Source organism: Microtus oregoni, unplaced genomic scaffold, assembly GCF_018167655.1.
Source record: "Microtus oregoni isolate MIOR12 unplaced genomic scaffold, Mior012 000003F_ref0000135, whole genome shotgun sequence".
Classification (NCBI taxonomy): Eukaryota; Metazoa; Chordata; class Mammalia; order Rodentia; family Cricetidae; genus Microtus; species Microtus oregoni.
The window spans coordinates 22,475,400-22,485,523 of NW_024543062.1; the positions used below are offsets into that span (position 1 = coordinate 22,475,400).

Sequence of the window (10,124 nt, forward strand, 5' to 3'; positions counted from 1 at the left end):
TTCTGGCTGGTGGTTTTCCACAGAAGCTTCCCAGTATAAAACGCTTTAGTCAGGGCAAAATAAAGGTTGCTGTTCTTCACCTGAAAAGAAGCCTCTGTGTCTCAATCCCAGTCTTGGCATTCAGGCTGCAGTGGCTCAGCAAGTGGAGGTCCCACCAAGATCTGGAAAGTGGTGATACGTGAATGGGGTCGTTCTGTCTGCTGGCTAAATCGAGGAGCATATTGGGGAAGGTAATGTGTTTTCTTTTTTTTTTATCCCCAGAGATACTCTAAGGGACATCCTCCAAAAGATTAGCAAGTGTAAAGAAGAGGCAGGAGGGTGAATTGAAGGCCTCAAAAGTAACTGAAACTCTTAAAGCTATAAGGCACAGAAGTAACAAGGAAGACAGCTGAAGATTTTGTACAAACAATAGCTCAAGTTAGCCCCTGGTTTATTATGGGAGAGGGTTTAAATGTTCCAGACTGGGAACAAGACACGTCAGATTGAAAGGAGTATGTGTTTCTTCATCCCCAGAGACACTCTGAGGTATGCCCTCTGGAAGATTGGTCAGTAGGGAAGTAATAAAGAGGAGGCAGGAGGGTGAATTGAGGGCCTCAAAAAGATAGAATATGTACAGATGTATGTTATTATGTTGTGTTGTCTCTTGTGTTCTGGATTAGAGAAAGACCTTTGATTCTGGGAACTGCTAAGAAAAGTATTTTGACTTTAAAATATGAGCCTAAGGATTTGATTCTTTGGAAAAGAGGTTCTGCTTTTGTCTCCATAGAGGATGAGAACCTGTAGATTCATTGCAAATTTATGTGGTTTGATACACCGAGACCCCCTGAAATGTTGATGTAAAATACCCCCAAGAATGCAGCACCCCCACTCAGCAGGAAGTAGCGAGACAGGTTGACGACACCCAAATTCCCTAAAAGATTGTTGAACCAACAAGTGGCTCTGGTTCAGGAGCAAGTGGACTATCTTTGGACTTTTCAACAGTTAATCATGTTATGTGCATTAGTCCTGGCACTGTATTGCAGACTTCTGCTACTGTTGTGGGACTCAACCGTCATATGAGAAGGGTTTGGAATACTGCTTTTGTTAATTTTACCACCCAGTTAGTACATGAATGGGCCTGGATGGCTAAAGTAGAGGGATGGTTGCAGTGCTGGTCTGGCTGGTTGGCGATGTCAGTCCTGGGGGGATACTTGGTTTAGGGCTATGTGTCTGGGTAGCCATGAATGGGCAATACTTTGGGGGCAGGATGCTACCTAAGACAGGGAATATTAGAGGGCTATTCCCCACGACGGGCAAGGTATTCCACCCAAAGTAACAAGACAGGTATAAAATAAAATGGGGGGGGGAGGGTTGTGATCTAGCTACACTCACTCCCCCTGACTGACAGTGGAACTTCCTTGTGGTCTGTAATTGACAAGAATTTCTGTGTTCTTTCTGGCCCGTGGTTTCCCACAGAAGTTTCCCAGTATAAAAAGCTTTAGCTGTGGCAAAATAAAGGTTGCTTCTGTTCTTCCACCTGAAAAGAAGCCTCCATGTCTAAATCCCAGCACCTCCACCAGTCTCGGCATCCAGACTGCGCTGGTGCAGAAAGTGGCAACTGAAGGTCCAGGACTAAAGAGTTCATGCAAAGAAGCTGAAGTTTGGTACCATGACTCTATGAGAGGCTGATGGTGAAAGGAGATGCCAGTATTTTGGAGGTGCCAATCCTGTAGGATGACTGCCAAGAACAGCAGCAGTGGAATGAAGCCATCCTGAGCCTAGGAGACAAGCTGTGTGTGCAGCAAAGGGCAAGGCTAGAGAGGGGACCCTAGCTCTCTGGAGGAGCCCAGAAGATGGTGGGAGGATTCCAGACCTGGTGGACTGAGGTATTTATTACACTGCTGGAGTTCAGATTGTGACCATGCCCTGGTCCTTCCTACGTGGAGTAAGAAAGAATTTAATTTACTTTAACATTATAGAAACTTGCAGATGAGAGACTTTGAACTTTTAGAGAGATTTTGGAGTTTTAAAGAGACTGATTTTTTTGTTTTGTTTTTGTTTTCAATAAGCCAAGGCTTACCATGCAGCTCTTGCTCTCTCAGAACTCATTATGTAAATCAGGCTGGCCTTGAACTCAGAGCTCCTTCTGCCTCTGCCTCAGGAGTTATGGAATTAAGGGTGTATGCTTCCAAGCCTAGCTGAGACTGAATTTTAAAGTGTTTGATTTTTTTTTGTTTTTGTTTTTCAAGACAGGGTTTCTCTGTAGCTTTGGAGCCTGTCCTAGAACTAGCTCTTGTAGACCAGGCTGACCTCAAACTCACAGAGATCGGCCTGCCTCTGCCTCATGAGTGCTGGGATTAAAGGCGTGCGCCACCACTGCCCGACAATTGTTTGATTTTGTAAAAACTGTGAGACTTTTTTTTTTTTTGGTTTTTCGAGACAGGGTTTCTCTGTGGCTTTAGAGCCTGTCCTGAAACTAGCTCTGTAGACCAGGCTGGTCTCGAACTCACAGAGATCCGCCTGCCTCTGCCTCCCGAGTGCTGGGATTAAAGGCGTGCGCCACCATCGCCCGGCGAGACTTTTTTTTTTCATACCTACCCCCTCAAGACAGGATTTCTTTGTGTAACAACCCTGGCTGTCCTGGAACTTGTTCTGTAGACCAGGATGGCTTCAAACTCACAGAGATCTACCTGCTTCTGCCTCCCGAGTGCTGGGATTAAAGGTGTGCTACTGCCTGGTACATTACATTTTTAAATGAACTACACAATCACAATACCTTAATAAAGATCAGAAATGCATATACATATACAGAGCTAGTTCCAGGACAGGTTCCATAGCTACAGAGAAACCCTGTCTTGAAAAACCAAAAAAAAAAAAAAAAAAGCCGGGTGATGGTGGCGCACGCCTTTAATCCCAGCACTTGGGAGGCAGAGGCAGGCGGATCTCTGTGAGTTCGAGACCAGCCTGGTCTACAGAGCTAGTTCCAGGACAGGCTCCAAAGCCACAGAGAAACCCTGTCTCGAAAAACCAAAAAAAAAAAAAAAAAAAACCAAAAAAAAAAAAAAAAGAAAAAGAAAAAAAGAAAGAAAGAAGAGAGCATAGAAGTCCAGCACAGGTATAGTAGGAAACGGGAAAGGATAGTCAGGGGTGACGAGATTTGGTTGGCCAAGAGCAGTTAAAAGATGAGACTTCTGGGGCTGGAGAGATGGCTCAGTGGTTAAGAGCATTGCCTGCTCTTCCAAAGGTCCTGAGTTCAATTCCCGACAACCACATGGTGGCTCACAACCATCTGTAACGAGGTCTGGTGCCCTCTTCTGGCCTGCAGACATGCACACAGACAGAATATTGCATACTAAATAAATAAATAAATATTTAAAAAAAAAAGATGAGACTTCTGAGTTGGGCGGAGCGCATTTCTTTAATCCCGGCACTCGGGAGGCAGAAGCAGGTAGATCTCTGTGAGTTCGAGGCCAGCCTGGTCTACAAAAGCTAGTTCCAGGACAGGCTCCAAAGCTACAGAAGAAACCCTGTCTTGAAAAACAAACAAACAAAATGATGAGATTTCTGGGGTATGTGCTCAGAGCAGGGCCAGGAGAACAGCTTCTCTGTTTACAACACACCCAAGAAGATCATGGGGACATGGTAATGAGGCGCACAGCACTGTGTCCTCTCCGTGACCTGAGAAAAAGCGAGGCTTCGAGAGTAGAAGGCCCTGTAAATGAAGCGGGACAGGAAGTGTGCACCGGCAGGGTTGCTCTGTGTAACCCTGACAGTCCTGGAACTCACTCTGTACACCAGGCTGGCCTAACACTCACAGAAATCCACCTGCCTCTACCCCCTGACTACTGGAATTAAAGGTGTGCACCACCACCACCAACTGAAGGTATTTTTAACCATTGTGTTGAAGAGGGCTAGGGGCAGGATGTCTACAGATACCCCCTTAGCAGACAAGGCTGAAATGCAGAGTTGCCTGGTGTAAGAGCAAACATGCATTCAACTGTTCAACCACATCAGAAGCACCCACAACATCAGCAGGTGCAACGCAAGCTGCACTATAAGAATGAGAACAAGACACCTGCCCTAAGAGCCAAAGGGAATCCACCCCCTCCTGCAAAAGCACAGTCCGTCGATCCAAATTCAAAAGTCCAGAGCACTCTGTGTCCACAGGACCCCGTCAACCTCCCCAGACAGCACAGTGTCTGCAGTCACAGCTTCTGTGAAATGGCAACTCCAGCAACTGTAGCCGCCCCCGTTGGCAGTGACAGCAATAGCAGCAACAATTGCAGCTGTTATCCCAAAGTCCCGCCACTGTCGATAAAGGATGATCTCCAGACGTTCTGTTAGACCCCAACTCTGGGATGCTAACTCCTCAGGAGGGTCGCCCCAAGAAACCACTCACCAGTCCGGTTGGTGCAAAAGCAAGAGGAAGTTTATTCTCGTTTGCACAAATGGGCTCCTCAGCCATGCCAGGGAGAGAAGCCCTGACTAGCTATTATAGGCTACTTTTAAAGGCAAAAACCACATATTCAGGGAGGGAGGTACAATGAGTTGTTTGTCAAATGCAGGGATTGGCTCATTTTAAGGGCATTTACTATGATTGGTTATGTCAAAGGCGGGACAGGCTGTTGCTGGGTCAGCAAAAGACAGGGAAGCACCTGCAGGCTGTTGGAAAACAGTTATCTTCTAGTCAACAGGCAGGATGGGGTCACGACTAGTTCACAAAAGCATGTTTTCTCTAATTCACAAAAACATGTTTTCTTCAGCTCTTGAGACACCAGCATGGGCAGAGGAATCACAGCAGGCACTCGAACGATCAAAGCTCCATCAGAACCGTCCCAACAATTACTCAGCTTGCAGATCCTGGAAGAACAATCAGGAGTATTGCCCTCCAGAGTGCCATTCCACAATACAAAGAAAAATGGGGCAAGAACGCAAGCCGAGTATCGAATAGTCATATTGCATCCAGCAGTATAACAAGTCAGGCTCTTGAGTGATAAAGCCTGCAATATCATGTATACCTGCACCAGAAGAGGGCCCTAGATATCATTCCAGAGGGTTGAGCCACCATGTGGTTGCTGGGAATTGAGCTCAGGACCTCTGGGAGAGTAGGCAGTGTTCTTAACCAATGAGCCAGCTCTCCAGCCCCACTTTTGTATATTTCTAAGCATCACATATGTGCCTGGTGCCTTTGTCTGTAACTCTAGTCTCACGGGATTCAATGCTTTCTTCATACCTCCAGTTAGTTGTGAGCCTCCATGTGGGTCTTGGGAATAGAAACTGGGTTCTTGGGCTGGAGATATGGCTCAGAGGTTAAGGGCACTGGCTGCTCTTCTAGAATTCCTGAGTTCGGGTTCCGTTCCCAGTAACCACATGATAGCTCTCGACCATCTGGAGTTACAGATAGTTGTGGACTGCCATGTGGGTGCTGGGAACCGAACCCAAGTCCTCTGTTAGACTGTCAAATAGACTAACTACTAGGCCATCTCTCCTGCCTTTTATTTTTTTTAAAGATTTATTTATATGGTGGTGGCACCTGCTTTTAACCCCAGCACTCAGGAGGCAGAGGAAGATGGATCTTTGAGAGTTCAGGGCCAACCTGGTCTACAGAGTGAGTTCCAGGATAGCCAAGGCTACACAGAAAAACCCTGTCTCAAAAAAAGAGATTTATTTATGAATATGTATATGCATGTGTTAGTGTATGCCACATGCAAATGAGTGTTCAAGGAAGCCAGGAGAGGCTTCTACAAATCCCCTGTAGCTGGAGTTATAGGTGGTTTAGTAGCCACCCAGTATAGGTGCTGGGAATTGAACTGGGGTCCTCTGGAAGGGCAGTAAGCACACCTAATTACTGAGTTGTCTCTCCAGCCTTTTGTTCACCTTTCTGTGGGTTCTGGGGACTGAACTCAGATCCTTAGACTTTGAGGCAGACACACTGAGCTGCGGAGTCCTCTCAACAGCTCCCTCTGGTTTTTTTTGTGAGACTGGCTGTTGCTGTGTCATCAAGGCTGGCTTCAATCCCACAAGCCTCCTCCCTCAGTCTCCTACATCCTGGGATTTCAAGCTGTGTCACTACCCCAGCCTCACACAGCTCCAGCTTTTTGTCTGCTGACCTGTAAGGGAGGATCGCCCCAGTTGAGGGAGGAATGGGGACATGAGCACAAAGCACAGACTGACTCTGCTCCTCCATCTCTAACACTGCTTGTTCCGTTTCCAACACAACCAGCAAACACAGCCGAGGCTAACAAGTTCGCCACGGCCTGGGACCCAAGGTTAGGCACCTCCCTAATCCTAGGAACCTGAGGTCTTTTACTAATTACTGTCAGGCCTGGTGTGCTAGTCACCTGACTCTAATCGACGTCCAGTCTCTCCTCGCACCCAGGGCTGACCGCAGCATCTGTCAGTTTCAGTACTTCGATATTCGCTCGCCAGGTCCAACATGTGAGCCTGACGCCCCCAGGATTGTGCCTGGCTCACCTCAGTGTCCTTCTAGTCTCCTTTCCAGGGACCTGGGCTTCAGTCACAGGCCCACCTGACTGCTCCATCTTGGTTCTCACAGCTTTGGTTTTCGAGACAGGGTTTCTCTGTAGCTTTGGAGCCTGTCTTGGAACTAGCTCTGTAGACCAGGCTGGCCTCTATGTCACAGAGATCTGTCAGCCTCTGCCTCCCAAGCGCTGGGATTAAAGGCTTGAGCCACCACCTTTACATTTTTTCTTTTCTTTTTTAAATATTTATTTATTTATTATGTATACAATATTCTGTCTGTATGCCTGCAGGCCAGAAGAGGGTACCAGACCCCATTACAGATGGTTGTGAGCCACCATGTGGTTGCTGGGAATTGAACTCAGGACCTTTGGAAGAACAGGCAATGCTCTTAAGTTCTGAGCCATCTCTCCAGCCCTACATTTTTTTTCAATTAATTTTTATATGTGGGGGCTGGAGAGATGGCTCAGTGGTTAAGAGCACTTACTGCTCTTCCAAAGGTCCTGAGTTCAATTCCCAGCAACCACATGGTGGTTCACAACCATCTGTAATGAGGTCTGGTGCCCTCTTCTGGCCTGCAGGTATACACACAGACAGAATATTGTATACATAATAAAGTAAATAAATGTTTTTAAAAAAAAAAAAAAAAAAAAAAAAAAAAAAAAATTTTTATATGTGGGTGTTTTGCTTGTATATACATCATAAAGGGTGGTTGCAGCCCCTGGAACTGGGGTTATGGACAGTTGTGACCTGCCATGCGAGTGCTGGGAATTGAACCCAAATGCTCCTAAGAACTGAGCTCTCTCTCCAGCCCAGCTCTTCTTTACTGTCCAGCAGAGGGCAGGTCGCACTGAGCCTTGTCTATGTGTCTTCCTAGGCTGGATTCCTTAACTTCCCATGGGCCAAGCAAGCATTCCCAGGCTGTGTAAATGGTAAATGTTTATTGTAAATGGTACCTGCTGAGGAGAGTCTGCTGCCAGGTGTGCACTAAGGGACTGATTGCCTTTTTTTTAAATATGTTTTTATTTGATAAGCACAGGGGTGGGGAACACTGCAACCTGCCTCGGGCTCCATGCACACAGTTCTGAAATGACAGTCAAATCTTATGTTTCTTCGACTCTGATTCACGCTTCCAGTCTTCATCATAGGATTCCACTTGGGCAAACACGGTTTTGGGCTGAGTTTTGGAATACACCGGCGAAACCCAATATGGGTTCTCTTCTGCTGCTTTGGCGTGAAGCAGAATGGCTTCCCGGGAATTCCTGTTGTTGGTCTTCTCCAAGGCAATGTTTTTCACAATGTAGGATGACAGGGTGCACCCCCCGTGGGCTACAACTCGGCCACCACGACCTGGGCCTGCTACAGGAGGTTCTGGCTTGTGTGACTTCAGGGGGTCCAGTCTGTCCCTCTCCAGCTGTTTCCTCGTACTTTGTTGGCGGGGCTCAGGCAACATGGGCAAGACATGAGGGGTAATGATGTAGTCCTGGGTTAGGCTCTCAGCTTGTTTTGCCTTCCGTTGGGTTTTAACCACACATAATTTTGCTCCCCTCTGGCTTTTGTCGGGGTCATAATACACTTTGGCCAATCCGTTTCCAGTTCCAGCCATGATCTGGTTCAGCTTTGGATGCCAGAGGCAGCGGACAATTCTGGCATTTGTGACGTTGGTCTCATACACCCTTTGGAGAGTCTGTGCTTGAAGAAGACAATCTAGCCGTTGCACATCCCATTGAACAGAGGTCCCGGTGACTATGAGTTTGTCATCGGGGCTGAAACAGCAATCCGTCATTGGGAACAAGGTGGGGAGGTCTGAGGCTGAAAATAGCGGCTTATTAAATTGTATGACATCCCATAATTTTAATGTATCATCACCTCCGTGGGTGGCAAGTACATTACCATCATAGGAGAAAACCATACAAGAAGTATCTGTGCCAGGGTCATGAGCCTGTTTATAGTGGAATTCAGGGTGAACTGTCAGGTTTCGATCCCAGATCTGTATGTTTCCGTTCTGGCAGGCAGCTGCCACCAGGTTCCCATCTCTACTGTATGTATACGTAGTGGGAATGACCATTTTCCCCTGCATCGTCCAAGGTTTAAAAACACTCTTTGGCCTCTTTGGATTTTCGACTTCCCAGAGTGTTGAAATAGGAGCGGTGGGGCTGCGTCCCCGGCATCTGGCCGCCCACCTGGCTAGCTTATGCCCCGAAATAATTACATGGAAACTGTATTCTTTTAAACACTGCCTGGCCCATTAGTTCCAGCCTCTTATTGGCTAGCTCTTACACATCAATCTAACCCATTTCTAATATCCCTGTAACACCACGAGGTGTCTTACCAGGAAAGATCTTAACCTGCGTCTGTCTGGAGTGGAAGAATCATGGCGACCCCTTGACTCGGCTTCTTTCTCCCAGCATTCTGTTCTGTTTACTCCGCCAACCTAATTTTATGTCCTATTAAAGGGCCAAGGCAGTCTCTTTATTTAACCAATGAAATTAACACAAGCCAGAAGACTCTCCCCCATCACCAGAGTCTTACAGTCGCATCGTTTGAGCAGGTCATAAACTCTCCTCTTATTCTGGGATGCCGTGAGCCAGTATGAAGAATCGCCGTGTGACCCTTGGTGTTGGCCATATCGACAATATACTGGTCTCCTTTTATACATTCCATGACTTCAAGACTATCTCTGTCAATCACCTTGGCCTGTGAGCTTCCTGATATGACAAGAATCATGTCTCCTGTGTTGCTGTATTGTAATGCCTTGATCTGGTGGCACTCACAAGGCTAAGGGATCGAAACGCCTTGAGAGAAGCATCCATTCCAGCAAAAATCCCAAAATTTAACACCGTAGTCATATCCTCCAGTGACCAAACGGGCCCCCGAGGGATCCAAACCCAAAGCAGAAACTGTTTTAGTGCCATGCTTCAGTGTTATCTCATGTGAGTCAGGAATCCTCAGGACAGGGTTTTCCTCTTCTTCTTCATCCTCCGAGTCATCATCATCATCATCTTCTCCTTCTTCACCAAGAGGCGGAGCTAAAGGACCAAGGATATCTTCATCCCCAGTACAAACTGGTCCTCCTACCGTTTTAGGGGGTAGAGGAGGGCCAAAGAACTCGTCATCAGATGAATCAGAACTGTCTTCACCTTCTTTGCTGCTCGTGTCCCTGGACGATGGCTTTGAGCTGGATGGTGCTGGTTCGACATCTTCAACTTGTTTTTTTGTTTTTTTGTTTTTTGTTTTTTGTTGTTTTTTTTTTTGGTTTTTCAAAACCGGGTTTCTCTGTGGCTTTGGAGCCTGTCCTGGCACTAGCTCTGTAGACCAGGCTGGTCTCGAACTCACAGAGATCCCCCTGCCTCTGCCTCCCGAGTGCTGGGATTAAAGGCGTGCGCCACCATCGCCCGGCTCAACTTGTTTTTTTAAAAGTTTTTCTCTGTTCATTTCTTCCTCTTTTCTCTTGCTTCCAGTGTTTTCCAGCTTCTTTCCACAGCTGTCCTTCGAGTTTGCTCAAACATGGCCTCCAAGTCAAATGTGCGAGCTTTCTTCCTGAAGGCTGTGAAGCCCATGGTGATGGCCAGCTGAGGGTGGGGTCTGGCCGCATCTGTGCCTGTCACTTCAAAGGGTCCCGAGTGCTCCATGGCTAACCGATCCCCACAGCCTCTGCCGAATCA

At 47.1% G+C, this 10,124-nt stretch overlaps 1 non-coding gene and 1 pseudogene across 1 annotated transcript; one reads left to right on the plus strand and one right to left on the minus strand.

Annotated features, from left to right (window-relative positions):
- Positions 1 to 3,545: 3,545 nt before the first annotated feature.
- Positions 3,546 to 3,669, plus strand: LOC121446635. Its single transcript, XR_005974075.1, has one exon. It is a non-coding gene; the product is annotated as a small nucleolar RNA SNORA11 (small nucleolar RNA).
- A 3,886-nt stretch (positions 3,670 to 7,555) lies between these two features.
- Positions 7,556 to 10,091, minus strand: LOC121446576 (annotated as a pseudogene).
- Between the last annotated feature and the right edge of the window lie 33 nt (positions 10,092 to 10,124).